Genomic DNA, 15147 nt, shown 5'->3' with positions numbered 1-15147 from the left:
GTAGAATTCAACTGAGAATCCCTCCGGTCCTGGGCTTTTCTTAGTTGGTAGGCTTTTGATGGCTTCTTCTATTTCATTGCTTGATATTGATCTGTTTAAATTATGTATGTCTTTCTGGTTCAGTTTGGAAGGATCATATGTTTCTAGAAATTTGTCGATGTCTTTGGTATTTTGTATTTTGTTGGAATATAGATTTTCAAAGTAGCTTCTCATTATGTTATGTATTTCAGTGGTGTCTATCATGATATTTCCTTTTTCATCACAGATTTTAGTAATTTGAGTTTTCTCTCCCTTCTCTTTGTTAGTGTAGGTAAGGTTTCATCTATTTTGTTTACTTTTTCAAAGAAACAACTTTTTGTTTTGTCAATTTTTTGAATTGTTTCTTTTGTTTCAGTTTCATTGATTTCAGCTCTGATTTTAATTATTTCCTGTCTTCTACTACTTTTGGTGTTGTTCTGTTCTTCTTTTTCTAGGACTTTGAGCTGTAATGTTAGGTCACTTAGTTGTTGACTTTTTATTCTCTTCTTGAATGCACTACATGCAATGAATTTTCCTTAGTACTGCTTTCATAGTGCCCCAGAGATTTTGATATGTTGTATTGTTGTTCTCATTTATCTCTAAAATTTTTTTTATCTCCTTCCTGATGTTTTCTGTTATCCATGTTTCTTTCAACAGCATACTATTTAGTCTCCAGGTGTTGGAGTAATTTCTGGTTTTTATTTTGTCATTGATTTCTAATTTCATTCCATTGTGATCTGATAGAACACAAGTCAGTATCTCTATTTTTTTGCATTTCCTAAGGGCTGCTTTGCGGCATAACATATGGTCTGTTTTTCGAGAAGGATCCTTGTGCTGCTGAGAAGAATGTGAATTCGCTCGTTGATGGGTGGAATATTCTGTATATGCCTATTAAGTCTAGGTTATTGATTGTATTATTGAGTTCTATGGTTTCTTTGTTTAGTTTTTGTTTGAAAGATCTATCCAATGGTGACAGCAGTGTGTTACAGACGCCCAGAATTATTGTGTTGTGGTCTACTTGATTCGTGGAATTGAGAAGGATTTGTTTGATGTACATGGATGCACCATTGTTTGGAGCATGAATATTTACGATCGTTATGTCTTCCTGATTTATGGTTCCCTTAGCAGTATGAAATGTCCTTTTTTATCACTTCTGACTAACTTTGGCTTGAAGTCTACTTTATCTGAAGTAAGAATGGAAACCCCCGCTTTTTTACTGAGTCCTCGTGTGTGGTAGGTTTTTTCCCCATCCTTTCACCTTTAGTCTGTAGATGTCTTTTTCTGTGAAATGAGTCTCTTGAAGGCAGCATATTGTTGGATCTTTCTTTTTAATCCAATCTACCAGTCTATGTCTTTGGATTGATGAGTTTAGGCCATTAACTTTCAGGATTATTATTGAGATATGATTTGTATTCCCAGTCTTTTGGGCTTATTTTTGTTTTTTAACTTGACTTGGTTTCTCCTTTGAATGGATTTTCCTGTAGGGTAGTTCCTCCTCATGAAATATTTTGTTGAGAATATTCTGTAGTGCAGGCTTTTTATTTGTAAATTCTTTTAACTTTTGTTTATCATGGAAAGGATTTTATTTCATCTTCAAATCTGAAGGTTAGTTTTGCTGGGTAGAGGAATCTTGGTTGGCAACCATGTTCTTTCAGTGTTTGAAATATGTTGTTCCAGGCCCTTCTAGGTTTTAGAGTCTGGGTTGAGAAATCTGCTGATATCTGTATTGGTTTCCCCCTATATGTAATCTGATGCTTTTCTCTTGCAGCCTTCAAAATCCTATCTTTATATTGTATGTTAGGCATTTTCATTGTAATGTGCCTTGGTGTAGATCTGTTGTGATTTTGTACATCTGATGTTCTGTAAGCCTCTTGTATTTGATTTTCCATTTCATTCTTCAGGCTTAGGAAATTTTCTGATATTATTTCATTGAATAGATTGTTCATTCCTTTGGTTTGTATTTCTGTCCCTTCCTCAATCCTGATAATTCTGAAATTTGGTCTTTTCATGATGTCCCATAGTTCTTAGAGGTTCTGTTAATGATTTCTTACCATCTTCTCTGTTTGGGCAACTTTATTTTCAAGATTAAATATTTTGTCTTCATTGTCTGAGGTTCTGTCTTCCAAGTGGCCTAATCTGTTGGTGATGCTTCCCATTGAGTTTTTTATTTGGTTTATTGTTTCCTTCATTTTAAGGGTTTCCATTTTTTCTTTCTTTCTTTCTTTTTTTTTTTTTTTTGAGAATCTCTATTGAGAATCTCTATCTCTTTGTTGAAATGATCTTTTGCTTTCTGCAGTTGCTCTTTTGATGCTTATTGGTATGATCATTCATTGCCTGCATTTGCTCTCTTATCTCATCCTTTGCTTCAGGAATCATTTTAATCATGTATAATCTGAAGTCCTTTTCTGACATTTCTTCTATCATACTGTCACTGGATTCTGTTAATATAGAATCTTGTTTTGTTTGGATCATTTTCTTCCCTTGTTTTTTCATGTTGTTCATGTATCTTCCCCTCTAGGAATGCAGATCTGAGGTATTGCAGTTTCCCCCTTATAGGCTTATAGTGACCCTATGGGTCACTTTTCTTCAAGGGGGAGATCAATATTAGCAGTGCCCAGTTCAGACAGTATGCATCCCGAAACCAAATAGCCCCTATGAGGACGGTACAGATATTGTCATAATAAACAGAATGAGTTCAATTATTATCTTCAGTATAACAGATAGATTTGCAATGAAGTCTACGGTTTCTAATGGAGGACATAGAGAATGTGGAGGGGTGTAGGATGTAGCTGTTAATGGGATAAGAAAAGAATATATAGAAGTTCTAGATCATAGAAAGAGTGATAGTGTAATCAAAAGAAGTCAGTTGTTAGCATGGAAAAGGGAGAAAGAGACTCTGAGGGAACAGGTAAACAGAAGGAAAAGAGAGTGAGAAAAGTAAAGAAATAAAAACTTAAAATTTTCAAGAAGGAAAAAAAAAAATCTACTCTATAACCGTCATATAGTCTTCAAACCTCCCAGTCTTCAGTAGCCTGATATATGAGTGGTACCTGGAAAGTCCTGCTGGAATCTCAGGATGAGATTTGCCCCACCTAAAGATGGGAGACACAGCTTCCAGGATTATCCAGGATGGCCGCTCTGGCTTCCAAATGTGTTATCAAATGCTGAGCTGCAGCTTGGGGGTGTGGGTATGGCCAGCTAGAGGTCCTGGAGGTGGGGTGCGGGTGGTCGGGCAGGGGTCCTGGAGGTGGGGTGTTGTCCGTCTGGTTGCAGAATCCTGGAGGTGGGGTGTAATCAGTCGGTCTGGGTGTCCTGGTAGTAGGGTGCAATCTGTCAGTCTGGGGGTCTTGGTGGTGGGGAGCAGTCAGTTGGTCTGAGGGCCCTGAAGGCAGGGAGTGATTGGTTGGGCTGAGGGATCCTGGAGACAGGTTCAGTCAGTCTGGCCGTGGGTCCTACAAGTCCTGGCTATTGTCTCAAAGTGGCGGCAGCCAAGTGTAACCAAACCTGCAGGTACTGTGCCAATGAACTTCCAGGCAACAGCAGTGGAGCTGGTGCTCCACTGGCAGTCTGTGGTCAGTCTGCTTACTGCTGTTGAATGATCGGGAGGTGAACCTCCAGCGGTGAAAGGTAGGCGATGGACAGCCAAACGGCAGGCAAATGGCAGAGGGTAGGTGCCAGACAGTGAGCAATCTGCACTCAAAAAGTAGTTGAAATGCTGGCAGACTACAGGTGATCACAGTAGACAAATGGGGTAAACATCAGGGGATCGATAAGCTGCAAAAACTGCCTCACCAAGAAACAGATATCCTCTGCTTGAAACCCGAGTTATGGAGCGACAAGGAATGTAGCCTCCCTCTAGTCTGCCATCTTGGATCTCTTGAAACTTTTTTTTTTAATTAAAAAAATTTTTAGATGGACATAATACCTTTATTTATTTATTTTTATGTGGTGCTGAGGATCAAACCCAGTGCTTCACACATGCTAGGCAAACATTCTACCACTGAACTTTACCCCAGCCCCTTAAGATTTTGATTCTGGGAAAGAAGTGGAAGGTTTGTTTTTTCCTAGTCCTTCCACTAAATGATTTCTAAAAGCCCTGAATGTATCACTAGAAGCAAATATAGAAAACCTCTATAAGATGGTGAGAAGATGGCAGATTTGGTAGGGACCTTGGAGCTTGAGGAATGACTTGGCAGTGAAATGGGTTTTCTTTTTACCCTCTGTATCCCACATTTAACCCTGGAGAATTCCATATTCTGGAAATGCCAGCAGGTACAGATTTTTAAAAGGTCTAAGAAAAGCCAGCTCTTTCTAGATAAATGCCCAGAAAAAGGGTAGTCTACAGGTTAAAAACCTTTTTGATGATATCTATCCTAATCCAGCCAAAGACCCTGGAAATCAAACATACGCGCATATACACACACATACTGCCAGTAGAAATTGGGTGTGGAGTCTGTACTTCCTCCTCTTGCATGTTGGTATAGTAAGCAGTACTCTGATTCTTCCGATTCCTCCACCAGTATCAGCAGAAGCCGAGTGGGAGCTTGAACTTGTACTTCATCCCATTGACAATAAGTTACTCTGCTGCTTCCACCAAGGTGGTGTCAGTGGGAGCCGAAAAGAGAGTCTTAACTTGTGTCCTCTGCCCAGTGGCTACTTTCTGCTTCCCTAACTGATGTGGTACTAGGAAATGCCAAATATGGATGCTGATTTTTCTATCCTTAAGTATCAGGCTATTTATCCTGCTAGAGTTGTGTCAGTTGAGACCAGGCAAAGGATGTCTGTTCTCTGCCTGATAGCACCACGATGTTTTTTCACTTTTTCCTTACGAAGTTGTATCAGTAGGGGTGCCTGGGGAGTCTATTCACCTCCATCATGGTGGCAAAAGGCAGTGTGAAGCAGCATTCTGCTTCTCTCTCTGGGGTACAGTCAGTGGGGCAAGTGAGGAGCATGAACTGTCAACTTCAGACAAGCACCAATGAGGCAGTGCTTTGATTCCCCATCAGGGTGGTGTCATTAGGGGTCAAGGGAGGAGCTTAGACTTCTTCTCCCAATGTCCAGCATTCAGTGGTGACTGGCAATTTCCTATTCCAATTGTAGACTGAGGGTAGGATTTTGGCAAGGAGCTAAAGAAAGGGATTTGCATACAGAGTCCTAGACATACTTTCTAATAACTCCCATAAGAAACTGACCAGAATTAACACAGAAAAAGACTTGACAACTGAACTACAGTGTGGAACACTGCCCAGATTTTTAGATTAGCCTCTGCAAAGTAAGCAGACCAGAAGAGCACTGAAGGCCATGTAAGCCAAATTGTTATTGGAGCCACAGCCCACATAAGTATGCCAGAACCATCACACTAAAACCAAAACTGGTGACTGCCTACTAAAAGAGAAGATTAAATAGTATCTAGAGTCTCGCAAATTAATACTCCAAATATCCAGGATATAACTGAAATTTGTTCATCTTCCCAAGAACCAAGAAAATCACAACTTGAATTAGGAAAGAAAATTAGTAGGTACTGTTATGGATTGATTGTGTTCCCACCAAATTCATATGTTGAAGTCCATATTTGGAGATGGGACTGTTGAAAAGTAATTAGGATGGGTGAGGTCATGGTATAGGGTCCCATGATGGGATTAGTGTCCTTATAAGAAGAATAAAAGAACTGGGCATGGTGACTCACACCTGTAATCCCAGTGACTATAGAGGTTCAGGCAGGAGGATTGCAAGTTCAAAGCCCACCTCAGCCACTTAGTGAGACCCTAAGCAACTTAGAGAGACCCTGTCTCAAAAAATAAAAAGGGCTAGGGATGTGGTTCAGTGATTACGTGCCCCTGGTTCAGTCCCCAGTACCTGCCCCCCCCACCAAGAGATTAGCACTTTTTCTTGAATCAGATTAAGGCACAAGTAAAAAATTGTTATCTTCAAGGTAGGAAGAGGTCAACTGAACTGGCCAACATCTAGATCTTGGACTTCCCAGTCTCTAGAACTGAGAGAAACAAATTGTTTAAACCACCCAGTCTCTGATATTCTGCTATAAGAACCTGAACTGACTGAGACAGATGCCAACACTGAGATGATTCATAAGTTGATATTATTTGTAAGAATTTTAAAGGAGCTATAAAATTACTTCAGCAAATAATTATGAACACTCTGAAAACAAATGAAAAAAACCTCAGCAAAAAAAAAAAAATTTTAAGATATTTTAAAAGAAACAAATGGAATTACAGTAGTCCCCCTTTATTAAGGTTATATTCGAAGACACTCAGTGGTTGCTTGAAATCATGGGTGGTATGTTTTTACTGTAAATGCGTACCTATGATAAAGTTTAATTTATAAATTAGGCACAGGAAGAGATTAACAATAATAAAGTAGAACAATTATAATTATATACTATATAAAAATTATGTGACTAACAGGTGGATGGTGTATTCAGTGTAGATATCCTGGATAAAGGGATGATTCATGTTTGAGAGTGGGACAACATGAACATGAGATTATCCACTGAACAGTGCATAATTTAAAATTTATGTATTGTTATTTCTGGTATTTTCCATTTAGTATTTTTTGTACCATTGTTGACTGTGTGACTAACTGAAGGCATGGGGATTGAAATCATTGATAAGCGGGGAAACTGAATAAAACTGAAAAACAGAATAACTGAGATTCAAAAGTCACTGGGTTGGCTCAGTTACAGAAAAAAATGACAGGGAAAAGAATCAGTGAACTTGAAGACATAAGCATAAATTACAAAATCCAAATAGACATAAAAATAGAATGGGGAAAAAATAGAGCATTAGGGACCTTTAGGATTACAACAAAAATTCTAACATTTGTGTCATTGGAATTCTAGACAGAGAAGAAAGAACATGGAACTGAAAAATAAATAGTTTTTAACAAACTTCCATATTTGATTAAAGGTTTAAACCCATAGATCCATGAAGCTAAGTAGACTCCTTAGGATAAACTGAGGAAGTAAATCCCAAGGTGCATCACAGTCCAACTTCTGAAAACCAAAAACAGAAAATAAAACAACTAGAAGAAACAATTATTGAATGATAGTGAATTTTTCCATCTGAAACTATAGAGGCCATAAGTATGTGGCACGTTTTTCAAGTTTGTGATGCACCTTGGAATTGACTTCATTCAGTTTATCCTATGGAGTCCATTTAACTTTGTTGTAGGTTTCATCTTATAATTTTCCCATGTAAGATTTAATTATGTTTTTAAATTAAGGTTTTTAAAGCTCTAAAAAGAATAACTTAATGTATTTTGCTATAACACTCTTTTGTACCTATATATGTGTGTGTCTTATATAGAAAGAATTAAATTTACATTAAAAAGAAGAAGAAGAAGAAGAAGAAGAAGAAGGAGAAGAAGGAGAAGAAGGAGAAGAAGGAGAAGAAATTTGTTAGACTGGGAGTATAGTTCAGTGGTAGGGGGCTTGCCTAGCAGGTGCAAAGCCCTGGGTTCAATTCCCAGCACTATAAACAAAAAAAGAAAATTTCCTATCAGCAGACCTACCCTAATAGAATGACTATAGGATATTCTCCAAATGAAAAGAAAAAAATAATAAAACAAGCTAGGAGCAGTAGCACATTCCTGTAATCCCAGCTACTTAGGAGGCTGAGGTAGGAGGCCAGCCTGGGCAACTGAGACTGTCTCAAAATAAAATAAAAAGGGCTAGGAATGAAGCTCAGTGGTAGAGTGCCACGGGGTTCAATCCCCATCATCTCTCTCTCTCTCTCTCTCTCTCTTTCTCTCCCTCCCTCTCTCTCTTCCTCTCCCTCCCCCCCACGCACACACACACAAAGAAGGAAACTTGGAACATCAGGAAAAAAGAAACATGAAATGAATTAAAAATGGGGAAAAAGATAGCCTTCACTTCTTGAGTATTCAAAATTGTTTAATCGTTGAAGCAAAAATAGAGCTATCATTTAATCTGTTTCTCAGTCTGTAGAGAGGTTTTTTTTTTTTTTTTTGGTACTGGGGATTGAACCCAGGGACACTTAACCACTGAGCCACATCCCCACCCCTTTTTATATTTTATTTTTAGACAGGGTCTTGCTGAGCTGCTTAGGGACTTGCTAAATTGCTGGGACTGGCTTTGAACTTGCAATCCTCCTGCCTCAGCCTCCTGAGCTACTGAAATTAGAGGCATGCGCCTTGCCACCGAGCATCTGTTGAGATATTTTAAAGACAGTTGTAAAGAGGAAAGTATTATAGTTGGAGATAAGTTTTTTGTACTTAAAGTAATAAGCTACTGATATCAATAGATTATTGGTTATTTATGTATATTATAATGCTTAGAGCAATCAATATAAAATAAAGTATATAAACATATACTCAAAATATCATGTAGATAAACCAGAATGGAATTCTACATCATGTACCTTGCCTTGTTACAGTATGGCAGGAAAAGAAAAAAAAAACAGAGGGAAGAAACAGAAAACAAAAAATAAAAAGCCAAACTTGAGCTCTGAAATATCAACAATTATATTAAAATGTAAATGATCTAAAAATGCCAATTAAAATAATAATAATAGATTTAAAAAAAATTATCCAAACATATGCTTTTTATAAGAAACCCACTCAAATATAGTGATAAAAAGCTAGGTAGAAAGTGAAATAAGGTAAGCATATCATACAAGCATTAATTTTTTAAAAAGCAAGTGTGGCTAGGGCTGGGGTTGTGACTCAGTGGTAGAGTGCTTGCCTAGCATGTGTGAGGCACTAGGTTTGATTCTCAGCACCACATAAAAATAAAGATACCGTATCCATCTACAACTAAAAACATTATAATGAAGAGTAACTATGTTAACATCAGATAAAACTGACTTCAGAGAAAAGGAAATGATTAGCCACAGAAATATTACATAATGATAAAATGTTTAATCTGCTAAAATACATGATAATCCTAATGTGTATGCATCCAACTTTCATTTGTAAATTGAAGTATCTGAAGCAAAACCTGACAGAACTGAAAGGAAGGAAAAGATTCACAATTATAGTTGGGAACTTCAATACCCTTTTCTCAGAATTGGTAGAAATGCTAGAGAGCAAATCAGTAAGGATGAGAAATAGCTGAATAATATGGACATTCCATCCAACAGCAGCAGAATATGCTTTCTTCTCAAATGTTCATGGAATATACACCAAGACTATATCCTGGGTTATGAAACAAATCACAACATATTTAAAAGAAATGATAATATAGAGCTAGAAATGTAAATCAGAGGGCGAGTGTTTGTCTAGCATGCATGAAGTCCTTAGTTCTATCTCCAGTACTGCAAAAAAAAAAAAAAAAAAATTGAGCCAAATATAATTTACTAAAAGTGGAGGGATACATCTGAAGCTGAAAGGGAAATTTGTAGCACTAAATGCTTATATTAGAGAAGATATAGGTCTCAACTTTATAATATAAGGTCCTACCTCAACATAATAGGAAAAGATGATCAAAATAAGCTCATAACAAACAAAAAGGAGGAAATATAAAGAGCAGAAATCAGTGGAATTGGGAACATAAAAACAGTAGAGAAAATGAACAAAACCGAATGGTGATAGACCTCCAGAAAGACTGACAAATCAGCCAGTCTCCAGCTCTCTGGAGGCTGAGGCAGGAGGATTGAGTTCAAAGACAGCCTCAGCAATTTAGTGAGGCCTTAAACAGTTTAGCAAGACCCTGTCTCTAAAACAAAATATAAAAGGAACTGGGGATATGGCTCAGTATTTAAGTGCCCCTGGATTAAACCCCTGGTACCCCCCAAAAAAAGGACAAACAAGATACAAATTACCAATATCAGAAATGAAACCAGGAATATCACTACAAATCCTCAGACATTAAGAGGAAAATAAGAGAATGCTGTGAATAGCTTTATGCACATAAATTTCACAAATGCACAAACTAGTCTAATTCTTTTAAAAGTATGTACTACCCAAACTTATTCAATGTGAAATAATCTAATTGCCCTAATCTGAATTGGAACTCAATTTATAGTGAAAACCGTTTTCTTCCACAAAAGAAGTCTCTAGGTTCAGATAATTTCACTGGAGATATCTACCAAATGTTTAAAAATAATTAGTATCAGTTCTACACTATCTTTTCCAGAAAATGGAAGCAAAAGAAACACTTCCCAACTTATTTTATGAGGGCAGTGTTACAATGATAACTAAACTGAAATACATAAAAAAAAAAATCTGTGGACCAATATCCCTCATGAACATATCAGAAAAAAAATTCTTAACGAGACATTAGTAAATCAATCTAGTAATTTATGAAAAGCATTATATGTTACAACCAAGTGGGATTTTATTACATGAATGCAGTACTTTCAACATACAAAAACCAATTAGTGTAACCCTCTATATTAGCAGGCTTAAGAAGAAAAATCATCTCATCATATATCTGTTTATGCACAGAGAACCTTTGATAGAATTTAACAACCATTCTGATAAAAACTCAGTAACTAGAAATAGAAATTTTTCTCAACTTGGTAAAGAGCATCCATATTCAGCATTGCCACTGAGATCAGAAACAAAGTAAGAAAGTTCACCCACTACTCATGCAGCACATTCCTAACCAATGCAGTAAGATAGGAAAGGAAATAAAAGGCATATAGATTGGAAAGGAAGAGATAAAACTATCCCTGTTTCACATGACATAGATTGCCTACATATAAATCTCAGAGAATTTCTAAAAACAGAAAATGTCCTGTAATTGATGAGTTCAGTTAGGACAAGGGATACAAAACCAAAGCAAATCAGTTGTATATCTGTATGCTAGCAGTGAATATGTGGAAATTGAAACTAAAAATACAAATATTATTTATAATTGTTTCTCCCAAAATGAAATATTTAGGAATAAATGCAGCCAGACATGTATACGATTTATATGCTGAAAATTAAGAATTGATGAAAGATGATGAAGTTAAATCAAGGCAGATTTAAATAAGTAGAGAGATGTACCGTGTTCATGTATTGAAAGAGTCAACACGGTAAAAATGTCAGTTCTCCTCAAATTGATCTATAGGTTAAATGGAATTCCTATCAAAATCCCAGCAGGATTGTTTATACATATAGATAAGTTTATTCTGAAGTTTATATAGAAAGATGAAGGAAATAAAATAGTTAACACAGTTTTGAAAAAGAGTAAGAGAAATCACTCTGCCTGATTTTACATTTATTCTGTAGCTACGGTAATGCAGACAATGTGTATTGGTGGAGAGAGAAAAAAAAAAAAAAAAAAAAAAAAAAAACATAGATCAATGTAACAGAATAGAGACCCCAGAAATAGAATCACACAAATACACCCAACTGATTTCTGGTAGAAGTGCCAAAGCAATTCAACAGAAGACAGTCTTCTCAAGAAACACTGGGCATCCATAAGCAAAAAAATGAACTTATTCCTAAACCTACTCCTATTCAAAAAAAGCATAGATTTAAATGTAAAATGTAAAACTGGGGGGAAAAAAGACTTAAAATTCAGCATAGGAGAAATATTTGGAAACTAGGACCAGGTAAAGAGGTCTTAAGACATGACAAAAAATGCACAGACCCCGAAAGAAAAATGGATAAATTGGATTTCACCAAGTTAAGAACTTTTGCTGTGCAAATGATCACATTAAATTGTCAGAAAGATAAACTGTTGTCTAGCACAGCGGCACATGCCTATAATCCCAGCAACTTGGGAGACTGAGGCAGAAGGATCACAAGCTTAAGACCAGCCTCAGCAAATTAGTGAGACCCTGTCTCAAAATAAAATCTAAAAAATGGCTGAGTATTGTGACTCAGTGTTTGAGTGCCCCTGGTTTCAATCTCTGGTTCCCGGGGTGGGAGGGGAGGAGAAAGAGAAAGAAAAAGAAAGAGAAAAAGAAGCTTCTGGCTAGAAAATATTGAGAAATTGATACCAACAGTCTTCACTTTGTTATCACATGGGACTGTAAAAATGACTGCCAGCTAAAACTCTGTAGAGCAATCTTATTATGATTGTTCCTTGACCTTCAATGTTTTTTGCTATACACCAAAAACCACATTGCTGTCAGTTATAAATGTATACAGAAATTAAAAAGTAGTAATTCTAGTATTTACTTAATGCATTGTAATTGAAAGCACTAGAAACATTGAGAATTTTAAAGTTTTTATTTCTTTGTAAAACAACAAAAAAAAACTTACTAAAGAGCAGTTTGAACAATGCTTAGCTTTTCATCATATAATGTGACATAGAGCAAACATCTTTTCTATGGTTGGTGAATAATCATTTGGATCAGCTACCAACATTTTTATCCATTGTACTTTCAATGTTGTGAAATTTCTGAGTTCCTATAATGTGATATGAAGGTTTTTTTGCTAGTGTCACATCATCCTTTTTATCACTTTATTAATTTATGTTTTGAAGTTTGCCTTTGCTAAGTTATGGCTACATATCTAGAGATTATCAAATAGCATCAGTGTCAACATCCAACAATCCTCTCTTCTTTTACAACTCCATGTATGTTTCATTTGAAATTTACTGCCAAAGTTACCACTTTTCATTTCTTTGCTGCACTTTCATCTTTGCTAGTCAACTTTCTTTCAATCATCTATCTTTGTAGAATGTCACATGGGTTCATGGAAGATGAGGAGGCCACATAACTATGTCCTTTTCATCAGTGTGTGAACTGAGTAACAGGTGTGCAGTGACCAGTCACTGACAGACTTTGAATGAAGTCATGTAATCAATCATTGATCATGATAAACATTTAAAAAATATATATATAGTGATTTTGGAACTGAAAAGCTAGCAGCAAAGTCAGTACTTTATGTAGTTACTTGTAGTTAATATTCTGTGGTAACTGAAATTTGAGTAATTTGGGGATATTGGTATTATTTAAACTTTATTATTTGAAATTGGTGCATATGCATGCAAAGCAAGGACTGTCTGTATCTGACAAAGAGCTTTAAAATACATAAAGAATTCTAACGGGGCCCAGTGACACATGCCTACAACCTCAGTGGCTGGGGGAAGGGGTACTGAGGCAGAAGGATCACAAGTTAAAAGCCAGACTCAGTAACTTAGTGAGGCCCTAAGCAACTTAGTGAGACCCTGTCTCAAAATTTAAAAATAAAAATAAAAATGGATAGGAATGTGGCTCAGTGTTTAAGTACCCCTGGATTCAATCCCTAGTTTAAAACATGTATATAAAAAGAACACTCTAAACAGTAAAAACCAACAACACTTAGGTAATGGGTAAGTACATAGACATTTCAATAAAGAGGATATATGAATGGAAGCATGTGGAAAGATGTTTAACATCATTAGCCATTAAGTTAAATCTGCAGTGAGTTATTAGTATGTATCTATTAGAATGTGTAAAATAAAAAAGTGATAATACCAAATATTGGTCAGGATATGGATAAATTGGATCTTTTACACGTTTATGGTCAGAATGTAAAATGGAACAGCCATTCCAGAAAACAGGTTTGACAGTTTCTTATAAAACAAAACATGTGCTTATCATATAACCCAATAGTTGCACTCTTGGCTACTTATCCCAGAGAAAAAAAGAATATATATTTAAACAAAAACTTGAATACAAATGTGCATAGCAGTTTTATTCATAATGACCAAAATCTAGAAAGAACTCAGATGTTCTTCAGCAGTGAATGGTTAAACAAATTGCATCTGTATGATAGAATGCTACTTAATAAAAATAAAAAGAAGTGAACTATTGATGTACAGTAACTTGGATGAATCTCAAGGGTATTGTGCTCAATGAAAGAAACCAGTCTTAAAAGGTTACGACTGTGTGGTTCCATTTATATAACATTCTCCAAATGTCAGAATTATAGAGATGGTGAACAAATAGTGGTTGCCAGGTCATGGAGATGGGAGGGAGGAGAGTGAGAGGATGAGGTATGTTTATTAAGAGTTTGTACAACCAGCTGCTATGGCACATACCTTTAATTCCAGCATCTTGGGAGGCTGAGGCAGAAGGATTGCAAACTTGATGCCAACCTGAGCAGTTTAGTGAGCCCCTGTCTCAAAGGAAGAAATAAGAAGGACTGGGGTTATAGCTCAGCGTTAAAAACAGCCCTCTTCATTTCTCAGCACTGCCGAAGGCTGAGGGCAGGGGAATAAGAGGTTGCACATTGGAGTTGCTTGGTGGTGGTGGAACAGTTCCACATCTGGTCGTTCTGTGGTTACAGTCTGGAGCTTGAATAAAAATGTACAGATTCATATGTACCGACATGCAAATGAGAACATGTAAAAAATGGTAAAATCTGACTGAGGCCTGTGATTTAGTTAACGGCATTGTACCTATGTCCTTTTCTTGGTTTTGATGCTGAACTATCATTTTGCAAGTGTTACCCCTGGGGAAAGTTGGATAAAGAGTACTATTTTTGTAATTTCCTGAGTTTATAATTACTTCAAAATAAAAATTTTCTTCTTCCATTCTTTTTTGTTTTTTTTTTAAAGGCCTTTTTGAGGGCCAGGCACCATAATCTTTAGGAGGTAGAGGTTACTAGTTTCTTATCATGCTTACTTGCCTATCATCCCATAGCTCTAGAAAATGACTCAGCCTTCCCAGACCTGTTTACTTGGCTTTGGCAGCAACCCAGAATCTTCTGTCTGGGTTCAGGGAGAGCATTTCATATTGTTTTAGCTCAGAGAATCAGGGTGTGGTGCCCCATAGATGTGATTGCTCTGCTAGGAGCTCAGGTTTTTGTTTTTTTTTTTTGCTTTTTTTTGTTTTTGTTTTTTGAGAGCAGTCTTTTTTTTGGGGGGGGGGGTACTAGGGATAGAACCCAGGGGTACTCAACCACTGAGCCACACCCCCAACCCTTTATATATTTTACTTAGAGACATGGTCTCCGCTAAGTTGCTTAGAGGCTTGCTAAATTACTCAGGTTGGCTTTGTGGTGCTGAGGATTGAACCCAGGGTGTTGTACATTTGAGGCAAGCACTGTACCAACTGAGCTATATGCCCAGCCCCAAGAGATCAGTCTTTTTTAAGAGAGGCTGATTATGTCTTTGGTTGGTGTTTCTATGGAGTGTTTGTAACTGGGGAGAGAAACCCATTGGTAATAAAAGGGTAATTTGAAGCTGACAGCTGCTCATCATCCTGCTTTTTATAAATATTCATTCCT

At 36.7% G+C, this 15147-nt stretch overlaps 1 protein-coding gene across 3 annotated transcripts in view; it reads left to right on the top strand.

The window, feature by feature from the left end:
• The window catches only part of Sil1 (SIL1 nucleotide exchange factor), a 247861-nt gene that overhangs the window by 147874 nt on the left and 84840 nt on the right, over positions 1 to 15147 (top strand). The gene's annotated exons all lie outside the window — the stretch shown is intronic.

The sequence above is a fragment of the Sciurus carolinensis genome, chromosome 6 (genome assembly GCF_902686445.1).
Source record: "Sciurus carolinensis chromosome 6, mSciCar1.2, whole genome shotgun sequence".
NCBI lineage: Eukaryota > Metazoa > Chordata > Mammalia > Rodentia > Sciuridae > Sciurus > Sciurus carolinensis.
Note: the sequence above shows the minus strand (reverse complement) of the source record. Positions and strands in the feature narration are given on the sequence as shown.